Genomic DNA, 24,307 nt, shown 5'->3' on the forward strand with positions numbered 1-24,307 from the left:
ATGAAAAAGACCTGGGAGTAATTGTGCAGTCAGATATGAAGTTTTCTGAGCAGTGCAGACAGGCTGCTAGGGCGGGTCATGGGGTTTTGTCAATGATATATAGGAATTTTGCTAGCAGGGAAAAGGAGGTGATTATCCCTCTGTATAAGGCAATGGTCAGGCCACGCCTTGAGTACTGCGTACAGGTCTGGAGGCCTCATTTTAGGAAGGATGTAGATTTGCTTGAGCGTGTACAGAGAAGAGCAACACGATTGGTGAGGGGAATGAAGGGATTCTCTTACCAAGAGAGACTTAAGTTCTGCAAATTGCAGGGCTGGAGACTAGGCACCTGCGCGGTGATCTGATTGAGGTCTTTAAGGCGTTGAATGGGTTGAGCACGCTGAATTCTGATGGGATCCTTCCACTTGTTCAGATTACCAACCTACGGGGACATAAGTTCAAATTAAGAAAGGACAGATGTAGAATAGATGTGCGGAAATTTGCCTTTAGCCAGCGGGTGGTTAATTGCTGGAACAAACTTCCATCTGTCGTTGTGGAAGTTGATAGGTTAAATAAATTTAAGGAGGAACTGGACAGGCATTTGGAGGGAATGGTGTGATTTTTTTTTTTTTTTTTTTTTTTGGCTGATGCTGCATAAGCTCCTACACTTGCTTTCTTGCATCATGTGCCACTACTACTACTACTACTACTACTACATTTTATCCATTTCAGGAAGGATGGAAAGCGGCTGGAACTGTATAGAGAAGGGCAAGGAGTTAGCGATTGGAACAAAGGGGTGTTCTTACCAAGAAAGACTTCAGTTTTGAAAATTGCTGCTCTGGAGCCTAGGTACCTGCGGGGTGATGTGATTGAGCTGTTTAAGGCTTTGAATGGATTGAGTAAACTCAATGCTGATGGAATTCTTCCTCTTGTTCAGACTATGCACATGAGGGGGCATAAATACAAATTGAAGGAGGATGGTTACAGAATAGGTGTGCGTAAAATTGCCTTCAGTCAAGAGGGATTGATTGCTGGAACAGGCTTCCATCCGCTGTTGTGGAAGTGGATGATTTGAATAAATTCAAGGAAGAACTATACAAACTAATGAAGGGGATGGATAGATAAAATGGATTTTTTTTATGCTGATGCTGTATAAGTTTGCTCTCTTGCATCATTTGCCACCAATACTAACTTAGGCCATGTTACGCTGAATTTCGTGTGTTCTGTGATCAATTTGCTGTTTATTAGACTAAAAAACCGAGTTTCCTGGAGAAAAAACAATGCTACATTCACTTGAGACTGACTAGCTGAGCCACCTTGTCAAACAGACCCATAAAAATTCCTCCAGTCATTGACGGGATTCGAACTGAGGTCTTTTCCACCCGGGATGGGGAGAACGACAATTATACCAACTATGCTAACCACGAGTACTAGGCTGGAGTACCTAATTTCCCAGAGTATCTTCAAACACGCATACGGCCGTCAGCGGATGCCAAACAGAAACGTGATTTCGTCACAAAAGGCGATACGATGTTCTTTTCCTTACGCGTGCTAAAAATATTGCACGATCATTCACTATCCATGTTTAACCATTCACTAACCATAACGCTCTTACACGTTTTGGCACATTCAGATTCTTATGTCAGGGCAGTAACAGACCTCACTGGACGTTCAACTGAGTCGACGAGCTTCACACGCTAATCGTTTCAGTCTTTATACATAACAATTGTGCGTGGAAATTACAAGTGAATCTATTCTTTCTAGGTGAGGTAATTTCAGTGATGACCTGTGTATATCTGTAAATATAATAATCAGTAGATACACGAAAATTCCTGCTTGAAAGACCTTTTGACATCCTCTCATTAATCTCTTTCACCAGAGATCGTGTAATACTAGCAATTAATGGCCTACTTCTGTCCACTCAGCCGGCTCAAGGTAGCATTTGCCATTTACTAATCAGATCTCTAAGGTTCTTTCCAGATAAACTACTGCCTCATGTTCATAATTACCTCATATGATAACCGTTCTTCCCACCATAATGAAATAACTGCTTAATCCATCCTGTCGCAACTTACACTAGAAGTGACTAATTGCTTGTTGGCCGATCAACTGCTTGAGATTACAAGCCAATTGCTAAGGCATCTTACTCTACAAATAACGAAAAAATGTATCGATAATATTAAATTCGCAGTAATTTACATTCATTCATGATACCTTAGATGCAATAGATGTAACCAATTGCTTGAAATATCTATAATTTGTCGTCAATCTATCGTCTTCCATCAGCAGAAAGAACACACTCAGCTATACTGATCATTTAAAAATAAGAAAGTTAACTAAAACCAACGCGAACTCACCAATCGTGTACTTTTAACAATTCGGATTCTTGAATTCTCAAAAAAATTTCTTGTTATATATTTCGTTAAGAGCAGTTCCATCAGGATGACTCCAGCACGAATCCTAATCTCAACTGTAAACAGCTTTATCGATCTTGGAAGATGGAGATCATCTACCACCAAGCTCTGCTTTTGCCACCAGATTGAATACTTCAGAGACAGTTGAAACCACAAAATACTCATAGGAAGAGGGACTAAGTATTAGTTATACTGAACATATTATTCAGACCTCTTAATACGCTCTTTCTTACTGGTCGGTAGTTCATGCAACCGACACATTTGAAAAATATATTCAAAAAAGGGCTATTGCACTACCTACTTACCAGTAGGAAAGAGAGTATTAATTTAATAATTAAACATAAAAAAGTATTAAATAATCACGAATTGGAGAGGCCATTTGTTTGGAAATAGTACAATACGAGGGCAAGTGAGGTAAAGTTTGTTCTGCTGCGAACATTGCATCAATGCTCACAGAAGAACAATCTGTTGCATTTGATTACGCATGCCCTCGTGGGTAGCCCAGTTGGTAGAATCGCCGTCCTCCCCAGTGAGTGGAAAAGACCGAAGTTCTTGTCCCATCGATGACGAATTTTTATGGGCCTTTTTCACAACGTGGTGGCTTTTTTTTCTCCGTTCAACTCCAGTTTTTTTTCCAGCAAGGAAGATCACACGATCTTCCTTGCTGGAAGAAAAACCGATGCAGCAAAAAGCTGGGTTCCTTGCACCATAAGTCTAATACTAATACTAATTACAAATAATTATATAATTATTAATCTTTGATCTCCAGAAATATATGATGCTAATACGCGGAAAAGATGTGGAAAAAATGATAAGTCGTACAAAAAATCCAAAAGAAATAAAATGCAATTTATATATCGATGTCACCAATCAACGGATTAGGGATTAAAATTATAACATTTCATGGTAAAGTGTAAGCTCGTTTAGTCCTCATAGATGCTGGTTTATACTGTTCTTCCTTTTTTATAATTAATTATACAAATCAATAGCTATCCGTGTAAATACTAATAATCCAACACTCAACTTAAAATTGTGCATTTTAACGAACAAAATTGTGTAATTCAATGAGTAAGATATTAGCATAAATGACATCTCAATTAATTTTAAATTAATAGTGAAGTTTAATGGTGTATAAACAAATAAATAAACGAAGCCTATAAGGTTTCATATAAATGACATCCCATTCTTTAATTTATAATTAATAAGGCAGCATATGTTTTTATCTAATGGCAAATAAAATCTTGGTGATAGTCAAGAAACATATTCTGAAGATAAATACCTCCATTAATCAAATTTGGCACAATGCCAAAATGACATAACCTAGCAACTGTTGCCTGGATACTCCTCTTTCCTCAGCTGCTAAAGTGTTAATTTTCAAAAGCTTCTTTAATAAATCCAAAAAGTCATTTAGAAGAGGAAAGGAGAGGAGGGGAAGGGAGGTGATATTACAACGTTTCGTGTATGTTTGGCGTACTTGTGTGATTATTGATAGCTATTTGAGGATTTTAGTTTTAATCTTGGAGTATGGAGTGGACTGTATTTCATTAAGGTGGTTGAATGATGTCGACACACGATATCCGCTTCCCATATCTTGGCAGGCTGCTTCACTTTTTAATTAATTAGCGTGTTTGCTGAAGCCAGCAGCAATCATTCCCCTCAGGACAGATATTAAATGAAGAACTTCGCATTTTTAAACTTTTTTTTTCGTAGGTGTTTCTTTTCTCCCAATTAATGTATACTGTTAGGACATTTCCAAATTAATGGATATTATGCATACTCAAAATAATGGATTCGTTACTGAATTAATCTTAAAAAGATAATTCGTTACTCCATTAGCTTTTTAAGATTATTTAATAAACAAAATTCAAATCATAAAACAAAACAGGAACGTGATTTGGGCTAAACTTGTAATGTTTAGCCCAAATCCGGATTCTCGTCCATGGATGGAGAAACAGGTCCTATGCATGCAACACGTCACAGAACCTGCTATAAACATGCACACTGGACTTCGAATAGACAATTGCAAAAGTGGGCATGCAAGATGACACGTTCAACAGAATTGATCACCTCAATAAATGCTAGACGTAATATGTAGACATCTTAAGGGCAGATCTCAAGGTCCCTCATCTTTTTAAGATTTTTTAAGCAAACCGTAACCAAACCGCCTACAAGGGCCGATTTGCATCTTATTCGGGATGAAAAATCTGAAATAATCTGTCATAGCAGCAACTCACCTTTTAAATAAATGATAGATTGATTTTTTAAAAGTAATTCAACATGAGAAAAACTCATCCTAAGAGCTTTGTGAGCAATAAGACGATTACACTGGCTAGGAAGTTTAAATCCTTTTGGCCAAAAAAACACAAGAAAGGCAAAGGCAAAGGTTCTTAATTTCATATAATTTCAGAGTCCAAAATAATATTTGTTATTTTATAATTTTAAAGCTCTGTATTTAATTTTAAAAATAAAGTATCTCTATACGTTGCAGTTTTGTGTATTTTTATTTTTTATTGCGTAAAATAATATAAAATAAATATCTCTCAAAAGTACCATAAACACTAAAAACTTTGGATTATTTAATAATTTTTTTTCGGTATCAAACATCATAATTAGGTTGATATTCAGTCAGTGGCCAAAAACGTTTATTCAATATCTAGTAGGTCCACCTTTTGCTCAAATTACAGCAGGTCGTGGCACGGATCCTACTTGGTGTTTGAGAGAGTCTAGCTCCAAATTTGACCATTCTTCCATCAGGCTATTTGTCAGCAGCTGTTTCTGCTGGAAGAGAACTTCGAAGCCAAACTGCCCTTTCCAACATATCTCAGACATTCTCAATTGGATTCATATCTGGATAATTAGCCAGCCAGGGGAGATGTTAGAAATGATGGAATGTTCCTCGAACCATTTAGATACAATATTTGCACAGTGGACAGTTGAGTTGTCGTCTTGAAAGAATCCATTGCAGTGCGGGTAGAAATCCTTTCAGGGCGACATACCAATAGAATATCAATTTTGGCGTTGCCAGTACCACTCCAGTTAAATATTTTCTTGTCTTTATAGGAAAAAAGTCTTTCTCAAAGATGAGAAATAGATTTTATATAAAGTTAATTAACTTTTTCGAAGTTTTACTCTTTTTTAATTTTGAGTATATAAATAATATTGTTAAAAATTGCGAAAGTATCAAAAAACGGATAAAATGCAAACCATTTCTTACATAGTAAATGAATTAGGTTCTGTGAGAAAATATTAGTTATAGATTACGTCTAGAATTAAAAATCTCGTTCATCTGTTAAAAGATATTTTAAGTACATATTTAAAAATAATTTAAATAGATTTGTATGTAAATATTTGAGGTCCTTTTACAATAATAAACGAACTGCTCTATTTTCTGCTGTGCATGCGCACAGTATATTCAGAGGATTTAAAAACGTATATCATAACTCGTGCTATCAATCGCGTGTTCGTTCATTCAAAACCAAGTGGAATATTTTACATAACTAAGCGATAAAATTTCAGTAATTAAAACTATATTTTGATGACATGATTGTGCAGTTTCCTCACATTTAAATAGTGCTGAAAGGTCAGATTATACGATTGAATAGTGGACTAGTAATTGAGATATAGAATTTCAAGTTATAGTAACCAATCATGACTTTCAATCCTGAAATAGGATTTAAAAATGTCTACATCAAAAACTTCCAGGATCATCTTGATGATTTCACCTTAAAAAAGTTGTTTGAAAGATTTGGTAAAATTATAAGTGCGAAGGTATGTGTATTTGATTTGAATAAATGCATATTTGCGATATATGCTGTAATAGTAATCTAGCATTACTTTTTTTATATATCACAAGAGTTATTTAAGAAGTAACGGCAATTTTTCGTTATAAAAATAATAAATTATAAGGTCAAGATGTCTCTTTTATTAATTTTCAACGGAATTTCGATTCTTTTCAATACTAGAGATCCAAACTTGCACAAGCATTTTAGCATCAATGTTAGTTTTAGCGTATAGTGCAAGGCAGCCACAGTGTTTTTCAAAAAAAAAAAAAAATAATAATAATAATAAATAATAAAATGAATAAATAATAAATCAATCAATAAAATAATCTAATAGTGTAAATAAAATAATAAAAAAAATTTAAAAATTATTAAATGAATAAATAATAAAATAAAATAAAAAGATTAAGTTTAGAATATGGTGCTGTATCCCATGGATCTCTGCGACAAGGAGTGAACAGCTGGCTTAGTTCCTCCTGCCCGATGCTTTCCTCTCACTGATTAGACTATCTATTCCTGTGCGTAATTTCGTTTTCCGATTTTAAACCAGAGTTAAAGGGAGAACCCCCGAAACGATTTTCTCTCCAGTTAAACTTCAGGGACTCTTACCCATGGATCTTTGCGACACAGAAGAATGGATAAGCTTAGCTCCTCCTCCTGCTACTTACTGGTGATAGGACGATCTATTCCTTCGCGTAATTTTGTTTTCCGATTTAAAACCTGTGGACAGGAGAAGCCCCTAAATCGTTCGTTGGAAACGAGTTCCCTCCTTTGGCGCTGGTTTAAAATCAAGAAACGATTTTCCCCCTTTACCAATGATTTTAAATCGGAAAACAAATTACGCAAAGGAATAGATCGTACAAATGGGGCCTAAAGAATAAAGCTCTATCATTAATATATAAGGCAGTATATGTCCCGATTGTGTGCTATGGAGCCTCCATCTGGTGTGAAAAGGCAATCCTGGAATGGAACAAGCGCAAGCTTGATTCCATTCAAAGGTTTATGTTATTATCGGTTATCAGGGCGTGCTGTACTGTCAGCACCCCTGCATTACAAGTCATTGCAGGATACTTACCTCTCTATCTGGAAGTTGTCAAGAGGGGTCTCTTCCAGCGCCTGAAGAAGGGAATCCCAACTCAATTGTTAAACCTGCAATTGAACCATGCAAATGACCCTAAGAAGGAAAGAAGAAAAATTGCAGACCACCTACAAAACCTCTGGCAAGAAACATGGGACACAACGCCTAAAGGAGCAATCACCAAAAGGTTTATTCCCTCAATTAGTCGGACTTCCCCAAAGCCTCCTCCCTGGTACTCGCCTGGATTGCAAGTCACCTTCCTGCTTACAGGCCATGGACCGTTCCAGCAAAAATTAACAGCCATGGGAATAGAAAATAACCCATATTGCCACTGTGGTGAAGAGGAGTCCTGGGAACACCTTATGTACGAGTGTCTCACTTACGACAACGCCAGACTTCAATTTCTCACAGAGATTCAAGGAAACCCCCGCAATCAGGAGTCAACTTTACTTCAAGAAGAGGCCACATACCTAGCCTTAACACGCTACGCCCAGGCTGTTTTCAATTGTAGAAGAGCAAGACTTGCGGAACTCAGAGCAGAACAGAATAACGTGCCACCCCTGCGATCCCCTACTGGGATAGGATAATGCAATTTACCCTGGGTGCAGGATACTCACAGGAGCACCTGCTCCTGTAATTTTCAACTCCCTTCTCCATCCTCTTCCTTATAGTGGACTGCCTTCCCTCTTTGGTCCACTCCAACTACTGTTCCCCACTTTTGACCTCTTCTTCTTCTCTTACTCCCCCCCCCCATATGCTCTCTTATCTTTTTATTTTATTTATTTTTATTTATTTATTTATTTTATTTTATTTATTTATTTTTTACAGCCTCAACTTTTTTTTTTATTTTCACTCTTCATTTTTTTATTATTTTTTTATTTTATTTATTTTTATTTATTTTTTTATTTTTCTATAATTTTTTTATTTTTTTTTATTTTTTTTTTAATTTTTTTTTTATTTTTTTTTTTAATTTTTTTTTTATTTTATTTTATTATTTTTTTTTTATGGCTTCTGTCAGGTAGCTTAGGCAACCCTGGCAGAGGCAGCCAGAGTATAATGGGCAGCCTGACTCACCTCCCAGTAGTTGTGGCGGGCAACGTGGAGTCCCAGTAGGGGCCCCGCGGCCAAGCAGCCAGACACAACAACAGAACAAAGCACAATACTACATTACCAGACATTACACTTCTTTTCTGGCTGTGCAGTAGTTCTGCATTTCATCACAGAGTACATATGGTGCAAATGTGGGAAACCACCGGTGGCGCCTGAACCTAAATACTATGCCACTATGCCACTAATCAGTGCGAAGACGCTATACACAACTTGATTGCCCAGGCTACACAGACAACTTCAAAGGATACCCTAGCCATCAGGGTGGACTTTGCTGGTGTCGTCGATCGACTGTGGTGACCCATTGTCCTTCGGAGGCTTTAGCAGGCAAACACGTCCAAGAACCTATACAATAGTCTAAAATCCTATCTCAGCAATAGAAAATTACAGTTGTAAACAAAATTTACCAGACTATCGCAAGATGCGTTCACCGGGGTTGCCCTCAGGGCTCTGTCCTTGGGCCATTCCTCTGGTCCATTGTTCTTGACGAGTTCCTGGAGTTTGACCTGGGTGGGACCAGACCCTTGGCCTTCGTTGATGATCTTGTCCTGGTGGTTTTAGCCGACACAAGAGCGGCACTGGAAGCAAAAGCAAATACAGCTCTGGAAAAGCTCCAAAACTGGGCAGCACTCCACAACCTCTCAATTTCTGGTGAGAAAACAAAATCGATTCTCCTCAAGGGAAAGCTACAAATACGCAGGCCTCCAACAATGAAGTTAAATAACATCCCCATCTGTCTCTACACAGAAGTCAAATACCTGGGAATCTACATTGACACCAGTCTTACTTTCCACTCTCATCTGAAGTACTTATCTACGAAAATCCGAAAAAAAATTTCGGCCATGATAAGAACAGTCAGCAGAGCGGACTGGAGTTTGAAGCATAAAGCTTTGTCTCTCATCTATAAGGCGGTGTTTCGCCCAATTGTGTGTTATGGAGCCTCAGTTTGGTGTACAAAAGCCACCCTGGAAAAGAACAAGCGTAAACTTGACTCAATACAGAGATTCATGCTGTTGTCTATCTGCAGGGCATGCTGCACTGTCAGCACCGCTGCCCTACAGGTTATCACTGGATGCTTGCCGCTCTATCTTGAGGTGATTAAAAGGGGCCATTACCATCGATTAAAGAAGGAAATTCCGACACAGTTGTTAAATCTTTAACTGGAGCTTATTAGTGACCTGAAACAAGAAAGAAAACGTATTTTCAAACACCTTCAAGGACTTTGGCAGCATTCATGGGAAACCACGCCAAAAGGAGAAATTACCAGAAGATTCCTCCTATCCATCGACATGAATTTTCCAAAGTCCCCTTCTTGGTTTTCACCTGGTCTGCAAGTTACATTCCTGATCACAGGACATGGGCCCTTTCAACAGAAATTGACTGCAATGGGAATTGAAAGAAATCCATTCTGCGCTGTGGCGAAGAGGACCCATGTATGAGTGCCCTGCTTACGATGATTGTAGGCTCAAATGTTTTACTGAAATCCAGGGGAACCCTCATAACCATAAAACATATCTGCTTCAGGATGAAACAATGTACAAAACCCTAACGAGTTATGCGCAAGCTCTCTTTACCATCAGACGGGCAAAGCTTGCTGAACTTAGAGCTGCTCAGAACAACTACCCTCAAGTGCAAACACAAACTGGGGTCGGATAGTACTCCTTGGAATGCCGACTCCCAGAGAGTGCTTGGCCTTTGGCACTCACACAGTGGCATCTGCCCCTGCGACTTTTGACCCCTTTCCCCAACCCCTATTTCGCCTTACTCGGGTGGACTGCCTTCTCTATCTGTCCACTTTAGTTTTTTTCTGCACATTCAGACCTCCCTTCCTCTTGTTCCCCAGGCCTTCTCTTCTCTTCATTTTTTTTTTTTTAACTTGGTCTTCGTCCAGGACGCTCAGGCGACCCTGGCGGAGACCAGCCAGAGAATAAAGGGCAGCCTGGCTACCTCCTAGCGGTGTGTGCGGGCAACCTGGGGTCCCACCAGGGATCCTGAGGCCAAATGCCAGGACACCCAACAGGACCTAACGCAATATGTCATATACAACAGACAACACTTTTCTGGCATTTACAGTAGTACTGTATTTCTTCACAGCGTACATATGGTGCAGATGTGAGAAATCACAGGTGGTGCCTGACCCAAACACTATGCACACTATGCACAATAAGTGCGAAGCAGTGGGTGGAGCTAAATCTGGCCATCATTTGCTGTCGCAAAGCTATCTGTGGGTAAGAGCAGCTTTGGCTCTGGTTTAATACCGGGAAATGATTTTCTCCTTTTCCACGTTTTAAATTGGGAATCGATCTTCCAGTTACTGCAAGGAAAGTCATAGGGTATTAGGTATGTTCGGGGTCTGACGGCACCTGGGATTTCTCCCATCTCCGCATATGTTCTCTGTATCGGACAAGCCAGAGATTTAAAAGTGTGTGGGATATGTACTGTGTAGTTTGTTGTGTCCATTGTTCGTCCGGCCTGTTAGCCGCCGGGCCCTTAGTGAGACCCGACGTTACCAATACCCGCCACAGGGATGCCGGCCGGGTGTTACCAATATTTGTACTCTGGCTAGTCTTGCCACTTACTTTCCTGGGATTTCAGTGGCTAGGACCAAAAAAAAAAAAAAAAAAATCGAGATTGATATTAGTGATACTTAACAAGTGGCCCCTGCAGGTAGTGAGGCATGCCCGTGCGCCACCATAGTGAGAAAATTGGGGAGGCAAGGAGAGGCAAGCCTCTCCTCCCCAGGAGTTTTGAAAGAAAGATCCGCTCAAGAGAGTGCGGATTTCTGTCCCCAATAAGGCTGTCCCGGCGGGAGAGTGCCACCGTATGTCGTCTCCATCAGTTTGCAGGCCCTAAAAAGCTGGCCGTTGAGTCTCATCTAGGTGGGACACTAATAGGGGGTTAAATCTGGGATGTCATCCTTCCAGACTGCATGTGGTCTGGGTCCTATTTTCTGGTCATTATCTTGAGGTCATAATCAAGTCTACTGGCTGTCATTATGGGGTTTTATCCCTTCCGTGATGTTTGCTAGTCCTCACACTACCTTTTATCATTATGTAGTGGGTCTATGCTGCAAGGTCTTGGGGCAGTGTCTCTTTGTTCTGATGTCACGACTATTTAAAGGTGTTTTTCGCTTCCATTGGCGGTAATCATAACTCTTGTGGTTAGACAATATATTGTCACTTGTCTTTTCCCAGTGAATTTTGTAGTCAGTCCAAGGTCTGTATAGTCGGCTCCTCTGTGTCGTCTCGCTGCTATTTACAGGTTTATTTTGTCTCATTCCGTTAAGGTCTTCTGTATATGGCGGTTAGTGTTTGGTGCCTGGTAAATAATCCCTGGGCAAAATCAGTTAAGGCTGAATATTCTTCTTGTGTATCTAGTAGATGTGACTCAAGATCCCTCGGTAGATAGTGAACTCTAGTTATTAGTCTGCATCTAAGGTCCGTATTGGGCACACTCAAACATAATATGCACCCAGCTTTCTTGTTCCCCGCAAGTACAACGTGGATCCTCCACTATTCCCAATGCTGTAAGCTTTGCATTGAAAGCCCCATGACCCGTAAGGAAGTAGGTCGTGTAAAGTCCGAACTAGGCCAGCTCCTTGTTCCAAAGATCCATGGGGTTCACCACCATAATCTACACTTTAACCAATGAAAATTGGCCATCGCAGGTTTCCTTCCCAGGAAGAAGAACAGTATATTTGGAGTACTAACCAGAAATAAAGTGACTATTATTTTTTAGTACCTATCTCAACGTCTCTCGACTTTTATGTTTCAGTAAAATTACGATTTCGGTTCTTAATAAACAGAGTGTAGGATTAGAAATACGTGTTTCTAGATTTTAACAAAGCCTTGCAATTATATTGTTATTTTGTCACAGTTCATAAATTATAATTTCGAAGGATTTCTGCTCTTGGCGATGCTGTAATATTAAATATGCTAATTTACACAAAAACATCACGATAAAGATGTGAACTTCTTTATCCTACCTTTTTTGTAATGCAGGATAAAGAAGTTAAGTTCTGTAAAACAAGTAGCAGAATAAAGCTGTTCTTTTTTTTTTTTTTCTTATCACAGTGTTTCTGTCAGTTCCAGTGATTAAGTTACCCCATAAATTTTCTTGACAAAAAATCCTTTCCGCTCATCCAAAACATTTGTAAAAGACTTATAAAATTGTAAATTATTCTCACCAAGCTAAAAATTGTTCTTTCTGTCTTTCTAAATTGGTATAAATGACTGAAACCGCACCCATAAGCGCAACGCATCAACTATATCAAATGGCAATAAGTATGGGCCACTTGATAGAGTTAAATCATATGGTATGTAGGTACTTGAAAATTTACTTTCGGTTAATACCAAAACACAACTTGTTAATGGATATTTTGAAGGGATTTTCAATGGGTGAAAAGCGATTTTGGACCGGATCTGATAACGTAAGCTTTTCAGTTCATAGGCTGATCATTTAATTAGCAGAATGTCATCGCCACCGTACAGACATCAAGTTTCGGTGTGTTGCTGGTAGATGGCGGGAGAGTGCATGTCCAAGAACACGCTGACGCATCTAAAGACAAGAATTCTTCAAAAATGTAGTTGAAAATGGGCTTGCATAGGCATCGCCATGACCTAATCACTTTCTAGTTCGAAAATACAGCTTGAAAGAAGCAGTTACAGTAGTAGTAGAGGCATATGATACAAGAAATGAAGCGTATGTAGCATCAGCCAAAAAAAAAAACAGTTTCACACATCCATTCGCACTAAACGTTTGTCCAGTTCCTCCTAGAATTTATTATTTAAGCTATCAATTTCCACAATGACAGATGGAAATTTGTTCCAGCAATCAACCACCTGCTGGCTAAAGGCAAATTTCCGCACATCTATTCTACAATCTTTCCTCAATTTGAATCTATGCCCCCTCAGGTTCGTAATCTTAGCAAGAGGAAGAATCCCATCAGCATTGAGCAAGCTCAATCCCTTCAAGACCTTATACACCTCAATCAGATCACCTCGCAGGTGCTTAGTCTAAGACGCTGCAATTTGCAGAACCTAAGCCTTTCCTGGTAAGAGGACCCCCTTCGTTCCCTTCACCAATCTTGTTTCCCCTTCTCTGTTCTCGCTCAAGCAACTCTAGATCCTTCATAAAATGAGGCCTCCAGACCTGTACGCAGTAATCAAAGCGTGGTCTGACCATAATTAACAATAATTAAAAATCTAATAATAATCAACGTGTAATAATAAATAAATCAATATAATAATATTGATATAATAATAAAATGAGAATAGAATCGATTCTATGCATTATTCGTTATACGATATATAATATGGTGACTGGATTCTAGTCTAGTGACAAGTCAGTTGGGGATGACAGAGGACGAAATATATCTGTTGATTTGGGTGAAACTTCCTGCATCTCTGTTACATCATGGTGTAATGGCAAAAACAGATAAGGCCAAGATCGTGAATCTGATCAGATGGTTGCACAACAGAGGATCCAATGTAGTAGTATCTATTTCAACTCGTTGAGTGATCTTTTACCAGAAAAGGAAATAGTTCCAGGAGGGTGTAATGTCATTACGGGAAGTGCAAGAGCCGTATTTTATCAATATACAGTATGTAGAAAATTATTTCTCAATAGAACTGAATGAAAAGTGTGTCAATTGTGAATTTTGTATTAAAACAACATAGAGCTATTTATAGAAATTCTTCGTTGACCATAAACCTTGAGATACTGGGAAATCTCATACAGCTGTACTTTTGAGACATCAGGGTCTTTCACTGGTCCATTATAGAGTTTTCTGGGGTCGTTATCATGGAGTTAATGAGCCAATGAATGTTTATGCATAAATCCCTTCTAGATCGTGATGAATGTTCTAATTTCTAATATTATGTGTTCGTAAACTTCTAAATGGTAATTTTCTTTTATTAAGGTGATGACTGATATCTGGGGAATTTCTAAAGGTTTTGGGTTTGTGTGTTTTGAAAAACCAGAAAGTGCACTTACGGTAAGTTTATTGTTACTCCGTTTTTAAGAATTTCATCTTTATAATTCTAATTTCATATAGTTTTATGTTATTAAAACCCAGTTACATTTACAAGGTTTTAAGGAAACCATATTGCGCAGTATATAACGTCTATAAATTGCGTGTGTTCAGTTGTCGATTTGCTGTTTTCTGGATGAAAAATCCATACTGCGCTCGCCGGAGACCGACTAACTCAGCCAAGCTGTGAAAATATCCCACAAAAATTCCTCGCATCATTGACGGGAATCAAACTCAGGTCTTTTCCACCTGGTGTTGGAAGGACAGTGATTATACTAACTGTGATATCCACAAGGGCGAGTTGCCACGTAACTATAACTAGAAACTTGGACTATTATCATGATCAGCCTCTGGCAAGGACAGACCCAAACATGTATTAAATAAAGACGTGGACAGATGAGTGATACACCCATGTATACTCTTCTTACCATCTCTACATCTTCAGTGACCTTTTTCTACCCTAATTACCCTCACTATCTCAAATTATCTTACCCTTAGAGACTTAGATAAGCCTTATCTTATTAAAGGAATAAAATAAGGCGTATCTGAACGTAGTTTTTGTTTTCGATCAAATCGTGACTGTTACTTCCTAACAGTCACGATTTGATCTCGCGTTTATCCTTAGTTGCCTTGGCACAAAAGTACTAAACAGCAGTGATTCCTAATTTCGTGTCCCTTGACCGCCAAAATTTGAAATTTAAATTCGGAGCTACGCGTGAGCATGAAATTTATGCCAAGAGTAACGAACCTATCTTGAAATTCGCCATTAGTTCTTCCAATTTGTTTAGTAAATGGTTAGCGTTGAAGAATGGATTCACCCCTCGTTCCCACCAGACCAGAGATTATAGCGTCTAGGTCGACATCTAGCATTAAAAGAAGCAAATACATTGGCATTTTGTCATTAACTCGGTAACAGAAAACGTGTTCCTCCATTCACTGATGTGTCTGTTGCTGATGTGTTCTTCAGATTACCGGCAGAGGTTTCTTTAATTTGGAGACTGCGATCACGTTCTCTGAGAGAATACCTCTTCCAAGAATTGTTTTCTGTCTGGTACATTTGTGAATTCGTTGGACTTCTCAAAGCCTGTTATCTATATTTTTCTTTTTCCAACAGATCCTGATATCATCAGTGATTCCTATTTGGAATTAGTAACCTTGAATTCATTAGTCTGAAGCTGATGCCTAATTCTTTTACATACGTTTTTGTAAAGAATACAATTTCATTAAGATTTAATTGTCTAAATGAAGTAGCTTGCATAATCCAGTGCCAGTTAAATAGTGTTTCCAACTCCTTTTTTAACTGTTTTAATGACAGTCTTTATAATGGTGCCCAGTGAACAATGAATTGCCTAATTTTTATGGCGAAGAACAGATTCTGTTGTATAACATGTCTACAAGTGGCCAAGTGCGATGTCCGAGGGCACAGCACTGCTGTAAAACTCTTTGATTGAATGTTTTGAACTTGTTGAAGAAAACGTTGATGAAAATTCGATAAATGATGGGTACATTACCCGGCACTGCACTGTGAAAAAGGTCCATAAAAAAGGTCCTGAAGAAGACAGTGACCCCTAGAAAGTTAATGAAACTTAAATCGAAAATAATTATTTGATCACTGCCTAGCACCATAGTACGAGGCGTGATTAAAATAAGTTTGGAGTTGTACGATTTAAGTGCATCAGCTACTTAGGCCGTATTCCACCTTATGCATTATGTCTATAAATTGCGGGCGTTCTGCGGTCGAGTCTGGACGAAAAACCAGAGTTTCTGGCAGGAAAAAACCATGGTACCCTCTCCTGAAACCAGCTAACTCAGCCACGTTGTGAAAAACAGCCATAAAAATCCCTCCGTTGGATGAGAACTCAGGTCTTTTCTACGTGGTGTGGGTGATTATACCAACTGGGCTATCCACTAGGGTTCCATACACTTGCAGACGCAACAATTTAGCAACCTGACAATCTTCTGTTATTTTTGGTAGGAGATACTTGTACAAAACGAAATATTTGCAGTTCATGATTTTTCCCACTACCAAAGTTTGCTTCTAATGGTTTCAGTGTACCTGTTTCTCTAAGTCGTCTCTCAACAGCAACAGCAGCAAATGTTTTACTATTTGATTCTCCTTAAGTTAGAGTTGTTGCTGTTGTTAAAGTGCTTTAGGATCATCAGTAACTAAGGTCATATTGCTCCGTGTATATTGTCTGTAAACATGTTTTCTGAGGTCAATTTTCTGTTTTCTGGACGAAAAATCCGAGTTTCCGGGAGAAAAAACCATGCTGACTTTGCCTGAGACCGACTAACGTTGTGAAAAACGCCCGTACAAATTCTTCACGTCATTGACGGGCCTCGAACTCAGGCCTTTTCCACCCAGTGTGCGGCGCTCCTTCCAACTGTGCTACCCACGAGGCCTGGAGTTGGAGATTTTTCGTCGCATTTGCGAACAGATATGGCATTAATGACAGGCTTCATTCGAACTTAGGTGTTTTCCACCCAGTGTGGCGAGGATGGCAAGTCTGCCAACTGTGCTACCTATGAGGGCTGTTCGGGGAATGAACTAATATTTGAAAAACGATGAAACCTACCGGCTATTCGGATGGATCTCTTTTTTTGTTGTAGCGCATCAGCGACTTAGGCCATACTGCACCATATATAATATGTCTGCAAACTGCGTACTTTCTGTGGTAGAATTGCCTGTTTTCTGGACGAAACCCCCAAATTTCCGGGAGAAAATACCGGGCTACTCTCTCTCCTGAAACCAACCAACCCAGACACTTTGTGAAAAAGGCCCATAAAACTTCTTCACGCCATCGATGCTATTCGAACTCAGTTCTTCTTAAAAAAGGCCCATAAAATTCTTCACATCAGTGACGCTATTCGAACTCAGTTCTTTTCCACCAGGTGTGAGATGGACCGTGATTATACCAACTGTGCCACAGACGAGTGTAGATATCCTTCAAAGTAGTTACTTTGATTTCTGTCCCCTCAATGTAAATAATCGGCTCATTCTGAAAGTAAATACATCGCATGGCCAATATCTGTATAGTCTATCCAACTTCAGCCAGATAGATAGAAATAGAAGTTTTTCCATCAGACTTCCCACAGACTATATACAGAGAGTAATTACCACAAGCTATAGTAAACAGAATTACCATTCTGTTCGGAACGATATACAAGGGAGGGGAAGTCAAAAAGATTTATATTCACCAATTAGTATTTGTGATAGAAAGATGAAATTTTTTTTTGTTTCACACCTGGAAATCTCTATAGCAACCACACAAATTTTGGTTTCGATCTGAGAATCCGTTTTTTCTCTTTGCAGCGCTGACCGAACTGAAGTGTCACAATGGATAAAGCAGGATACAGATCAGTGATTCAGTTCCTCTTTGTGCAAGGGAAAATACCGAAAACAATCCACAAAGAAATGGTCGCTGTTGATGAAGAAGACTCCCCAGGTTACAGTGTTGTTGCACATTGGTGATATAAACAATTAGTGGAAGAACCTTAGTGCATGCTGAAGAAATCCCAGGACGCCCAACAGCTGCTGTAACAAAAGAAACAGTTGCGAAAATTGAGGCAATTAATCCTGGAAGATCGCCTATTAACGTCAAAGAACTAGCTGCAGAGCTCCAAATTAGGGTAGGGTCTGTGGTGAACATTATCCATCAACGGTTGCATATGAGTAAAGTGTCTGCTAGATGAGTTCCCAGGTTTCTGACACCTTACCAGAAGAAGGAAAGGGCACATTCTTCCTCTTTCCTTCCTTTAGTTCCTTTCTTCGTGGAAAACACTTTGCTGCTGATGATGAGATGATTTCTGTTGCCGAAAAAGAATGGTCAAAATAGCCTTGCAAGCATTAATATTTCCTGATTTTAAAATGATGCTTTTGTTTTTTTTTTTTTTTGGTAAAATGCGCCGAATTTTGCAGACTTTCTTGTACATTTAAATATGTGCTTTATACAGGGTGTCTCAAAAATACACGGCATAGCTTCAGGAATGAGTTCCTCATATGTAGATAATAAAAATATTTTATATCAACATAGTTCCAAAAATGCTAGGTTTCCGAGTTTTGAAGGTCTGTCTATGACACTTAACTGTTCACATCATCCTATAGTAATTGTTCAAAATTTCCACCTTCTGATTGAAAACAGGCCTCACATCGACGTCTCATGGACTCGCGAAGACGATACCAAATTTTTGGCATGTTTCGTATTGTCTCACAACCTCCCACAATTCGATTGAGGAGAGTTTCCCCATCAGCTACCAGAGTCGAATACACCAATGACTTTAAATGGCCCCACAAGAAGAAACCTAGTGGGTTTAAATCAGTTGAGCATGGAGGCCTGGCAGTTAGTCCACCCTCTACTTCAGGAGTCGTAGATCTTGGTCGTCCTCTGTCGGCAGCACGAGGTGTGAAGATCCAATATTCAAAAAGGCGGCGATGGATACCTTCAATCGCTTTCCTGTCTGGACATCTTCGTTCTGGGAACCTTTCGTGGTACAAACGACGAGCCTCCAGAGCATTGCCATCCTCCAAATCGTACATAAAATGCATATCCGCTTGTTCCTGATTTGAGTACATGGTCGGAATGGAAAACCACTAGATTCTGTCAGTACCTTGTGATGAAGGAAATCACTTGCGGGAGATAAGACATTCCGGTTAATAAATCTGGAACCAAGTATTTCCGGAACTATGTTGATATAAAATATATTTATTGTCCACATATGAGGAACTCATTCCTGAAGTTTTGCCATGTATTTTTGAGACACCCTGTATATAAAAAATAAATACTAAAAAGTACTGTACATTAAATTGCAAAGGAGTTCTTCCTTTTCTTTACATTTTTAGAAATATCTGAGTTTCAAATTCTCGACGTTCGAATCGGTTAGGAGAATACCGCCGTGATTTCTTGTTTTTCTTGTTAAACGAGGTAATTGTATAATTTTATCCTCATTGTCTACGAGTATGTAGAGAAGAATGTATAGAATATTGCCAAATGGAAGCAGTTGAACTGTTTAAGGGCAATCCAGGCTATTAAATGCTTTTACGAACCATCATTACCAGCTATCTCTTGCGATAGCTAACAACCTATTTAAGTGTGTGTGTGCACGTGTGTTTGCTAACGTCTATTCCACCAGTAGTAATTTCATCCCTGAAAGCATGGCGGTATAATGGTCCACGACGCTGTATGCTCACCATTATGACCAGACTTCATCGGCGTAAGCTAGAAAATTGCAATATCCACTTTATGTTTGTGAATGGTGTCTCAGACATCAAGGAAATTCTCCGGCAGAACCATAGAAATTAGTTTAAGAGACTACAATTATTTACAACAACTGAGGATGACATCTCGAACAGCAGTACTGACATTATCCTCATGTAACCTCCTCCGTTTAATGTTATTACTATAAATGACTTTTGTCCTTTACAATTTGCAAATAAAGTAACATTGTGGGAGCGGGATAAAGTACATCACCTAGACCATAAAAGAAATAATATCACAAAAATGCGTATTGCCTGAAATAGCTAATTAATTATACCACAAAATATTTTCTATCGATTTCTATTCGACAAAATATAATGAAATCCATTAAAATGTATCCGATAAATTTATTTAATATAGGCTGTTAATCGGCTGAATGGAATGTTGATAGATGGCAGGAGGCTGTACGTTGGGAGAGCCCAGAAAAAACTTGAGAGACAAGTGGAACTCCAGAGGCAACTGCGGATGAATCCAGGCTGTTCCCGGTGGCCACGAGACTGCAATGTATATATCAAGGGGCTGGATCATAACATTGACGACTACCAACTTCACGTGTTGTTTTCTCCTTTCGGAAAGATCATCAGCTGTAAGGTGAGTTCCTTTTAGGAAGACCTAATTCTCAAAGCATTATACTAAACAGAATACATGTATATTTTGTCAATATTCGCGATGAATCCAAATTCTATAAGGTGGTTATGCAGTCCTTTTCTCAATTTAATAATTCTAAAACTATAGGCTGTATCAATCTTAATCGATCTTAACCAATCATCGAGCATAACGTTCGTGTTGATGGTAAGGATTGTAATGGAATCCGTGGGTAGCATCAGTTCCAGAAAATGGTGATCATATAATGCGCATGTAGAGTTTTATTGCTCTTATGAGCCTTCTGTTTTTGATTGTCATCATGAATCAGAGTAGTTTCATTTGTGTGGCCATCTCAGTTGTATAAATATAAGGAGTGATCTTGTTCTTTCACACAAGTTGATAAATAACGTCAAAACTGTTACCTGCATCTAACTGTAACTATATCATTGTAATAGTTTGGTCAGGCACGACCTCTTTTCAACAAGCTGGGATGAGATTAAGATGCCATTCTTATCTAGATAGTTCTGGATTGCATCCTTAACCATAGATTCCTGATCTTCCCCACCACAGAAGTCAAACCCACTGACCTATATTTACCCAACTCCTCTTTAGCACCACCTTTATGAATTTGGGAGATATTAGCACTTCTTCAGTTCACGGAGAACTTCTCTGAATCTAATAACGCTCTCATCAACATTTTCAATGGTTTGATACACTCACATTCAGCCCTGTTAAGTACAGTACCGTATAACTGAATATATACCATCCTCCCATAAAACTTTTCTTTCCTTTGACCTCGGTAGTTTTTCCAGCAAATTTTTATCTAAGATCATTACGAGGGGTGCTGATAAATCCTCCACCTGATATTCATTTTTATTTTTACAAGTTGAAGAAAGGATGTCAGTCCAAAACGTCACTTTGTGCAAGACTGAAGGTAGTGTAGTTATTAAATACTTAATTCTACAGGAGAAAACATCAATGGAAATTCACATTGATATGTGGTCGACTTTAGGAGAAGTGTCCTTGTTATATTCAACCATCAAATTCTGGGTTGTAAAATTTAAAATTGGTTTTTTCACAATGAGGACTCAGAGATGATAGGAAGACCAATTTCTGTGACAATACCTGAAATTGTTTATGTCATTCACATGTCCAGGGAATGATGGTAGATATGCTATTCATGACATTTTGCGCATGCTCTTTCTGTCAAATGGATCCCCAAATGTCTGAGTGTAGATCAAAAGCGGCAACGTCTCATATCTTCAACTGCCGTTCTTCCCATTTGAGCAAAGTGCCAATGATTTGTGCCGCGAATTGTGACCATGGATGAAACATAGTTGTTTCATTATGATCCAGAGACCAAAGAACAGTCGAAGAAATGGACAGTGGTTCCCCCAGTCCAAAGAAGTTCCGCACCCGTATCACCACATCTTGCACCCTCAGATTATTACCTCTTCCCATATCTCAAAAAAATATTTAAAGTGTATGAAATCTGCATCAAATTATGACGACATGCCAGCAACAGAAGCGTGGTTTGAGGAGCTATCTTTTGATTTCTATTTGAGAGGTTTGCTGGAACTTCGTTGTAGAAATTATGCGTAGTTGAAAGGTGAATATGTTGAAGAAACCATGAATACAATTGGGTTATTTCGCTTATTTCTATTATAGGACGAGAATTTATCAGTACGCTCTCATATATCACTTTACAACAGCCTGACTCCTTGACATTTCCTCAAAGATTCGAGTTTTCTTTTGACTATAAATATCACTGAAAAGTATCTGTTCAATTCATCAGCCAATTCTGCTGCGCTATTGTGGGTAGCACAATTGGTATAACCACCGTCCTCTCTTCACCGAGTGAAAAAGACATCAGTTCGAATCCTGTCAATGACGCGATAAATTTTATGGGCCTTTTTAACAAGATGGCTCAGTTAGTCGGTCTCAGTCGAGGGTAGCTTGGATTTTTCTCAAGGAAACTAGAGTTTTTAGTCCAGCAAATCGATCATAGAACACACGAAATTTACACACATATTATATACAACACAATATGGCCTAAGTTTCCGACGCGCCTAAAACCCTTCAAGCAACCAACCAACCATTTCTGTTGAGCCTTCCAATGCGACCAGTTAAGGGACTTATTTAAAGTACTCTCTTCTTTTTTGTATTCACATGTGAGTAGAACTCCTTGTCCCTGTTTGGTGAAGAAAGCTAAGCTCTTCACCGAGGTCTCTCTTCTTTACACCTTCTCCAAAAGTTGTATATCTTTCTTTAGTTGCAATCCCTGTAGTCTGTCCAAATCCTTTTGAAGCAGCATAGTTTGGTTCTAACCATTAACCCGATATTTAAATCATTAATATCATTTAGGAGACAACAGCGATCCAAATACGATCAATGAAGGCTTCCACTCCAGTCAAATGTGAAAAATGCCCGTTTATGACCATCCCTGTCTCCTGTCCTTCAACAAACTCTTACTCCATTGGACGATCTCTCTGTTATCGCGATATGCAATGAAAGTCACATTTGGATCAAGTTTTCTTCGGCCATACTGTTAATTTCGCTAATGTGTTCTTGTCTCCTTAAAAAGAATCCATGTATCATTTTGAAGCGTATTGTTCCCTTATGATGGTGACAATACGTGTTCAACTCGGTGATAATCTGGTTTTATTTTCTCTCATCCCTTTTCATTCTCAAAAAAAACAAAAACTTCACCATGACTTGAAACTACACTGGAGTATTATTCTTACAACGCTTGCATTGTCTTTGCTAAAATGATAAGTTAATAATCGAAGATCTGTTACTGTCTTCTCCCATGAAAAGCATCCTTCAGTTTCTTTTATCGACTTGCGTGTCATTTTGCTTATAGTTCTTTGTCTTTCTTCCTTTATTCCCCGCGAGGTTTACGAAGTTTACGAGTGTTCCTCACTCCACTTTTGAAGAGTCGGCTTTTATCTTCGTTCTCCTATTTCTCTTTGTCTGGGGATCCCTCCCACTTGCTTTAAGAAATTGCCACTCACTGTGTCGGGTCGCAAATTTCTATTTATCTGGCTCCATCAAGGCAGTTTCCATTTATTCGATGGTTTCAACTGAGATTTCTTTGTTTGTACGTGTTTATGTGTGGAGGAGAAAGAGACAGACAGATTTAAGCTTTGAAATATATATTTGACATCTTTAGGATGCCAAGATGTTCTTTTATATCTCCTGTTACAATCGTTTGTCACAGATGTCGGAAAAAATAAAAGATTACCATTGGCTTTTTAAGTTTTTGTCTCTGCTTCCAACACCAGACATGTCTGCCATTCTATTTTCCTTTCTTTTTTGTTGGTTAAATGCGAACACGAATGGTATGCCTTTGATTCTCTGATACCTTAGATAGGTTGAGGAAGAGAGAAAACTCTTGTCGACGTTGGACTAATATCCTCAATGACATGAGGAACTTTTATGAGCTTTTATGATAATAGGTTTTAAAAATGGCAATAAAAAATTGCCATTTTTAAAATTAAATGTTTTATTCTTGTCTACAATGGTCTTAGCAAGTCTACCGGAAAACTCAGGTTCAAATAACGGGCCAAGTTTAATGTTAAATAAGAAATACAGGATTCATCTTCACAATGGCCGAATGGAATGTATTGTTTTATTGAACAGGTAAGAATCGCGTCCTGTCTCTACCAACTACAATCCCTAATCAAAAGTATTTCAGTTTTTAGAGTCTTTATCCGCTGAGTTACTTAACTGATAATCTGTTGTTTAGTAATGCAGTCTCCATTTGAGGAGTCATCGATCCCCCTCCCATAAAAAGACAAATCGACCTTAAATTAGCCCTCGTGGGTAACACATTTGAAATGCTCCACATCCTTCCTAGTGTGGGTGTGGGACACCTGAGTTCGAGTCTCGTCGATAACGAGAAGAATTTTTATGGAACATTTTCACAACGTGGCCGAGTTAGTCGGTCTCAGGCGAGGGTATATGGTTTTTCGCCCGGAAATTCGGGTTTGTCATCCAGTAAACAGAAAATCGACTAAAGAACAGGCAATTTACAGATAATATATACATGGAGCAATATGGCATTCGACACTTCCTAA

Source organism: Mastigoproctus giganteus, chromosome 2 (assembly GCF_048544385.1).
Source record: "Mastigoproctus giganteus isolate SK-2022 chromosome 2, ASM4854438v1, whole genome shotgun sequence".
NCBI lineage: Eukaryota > Metazoa > Arthropoda > Arachnida > Uropygi > Thelyphonidae > Mastigoproctus > Mastigoproctus giganteus.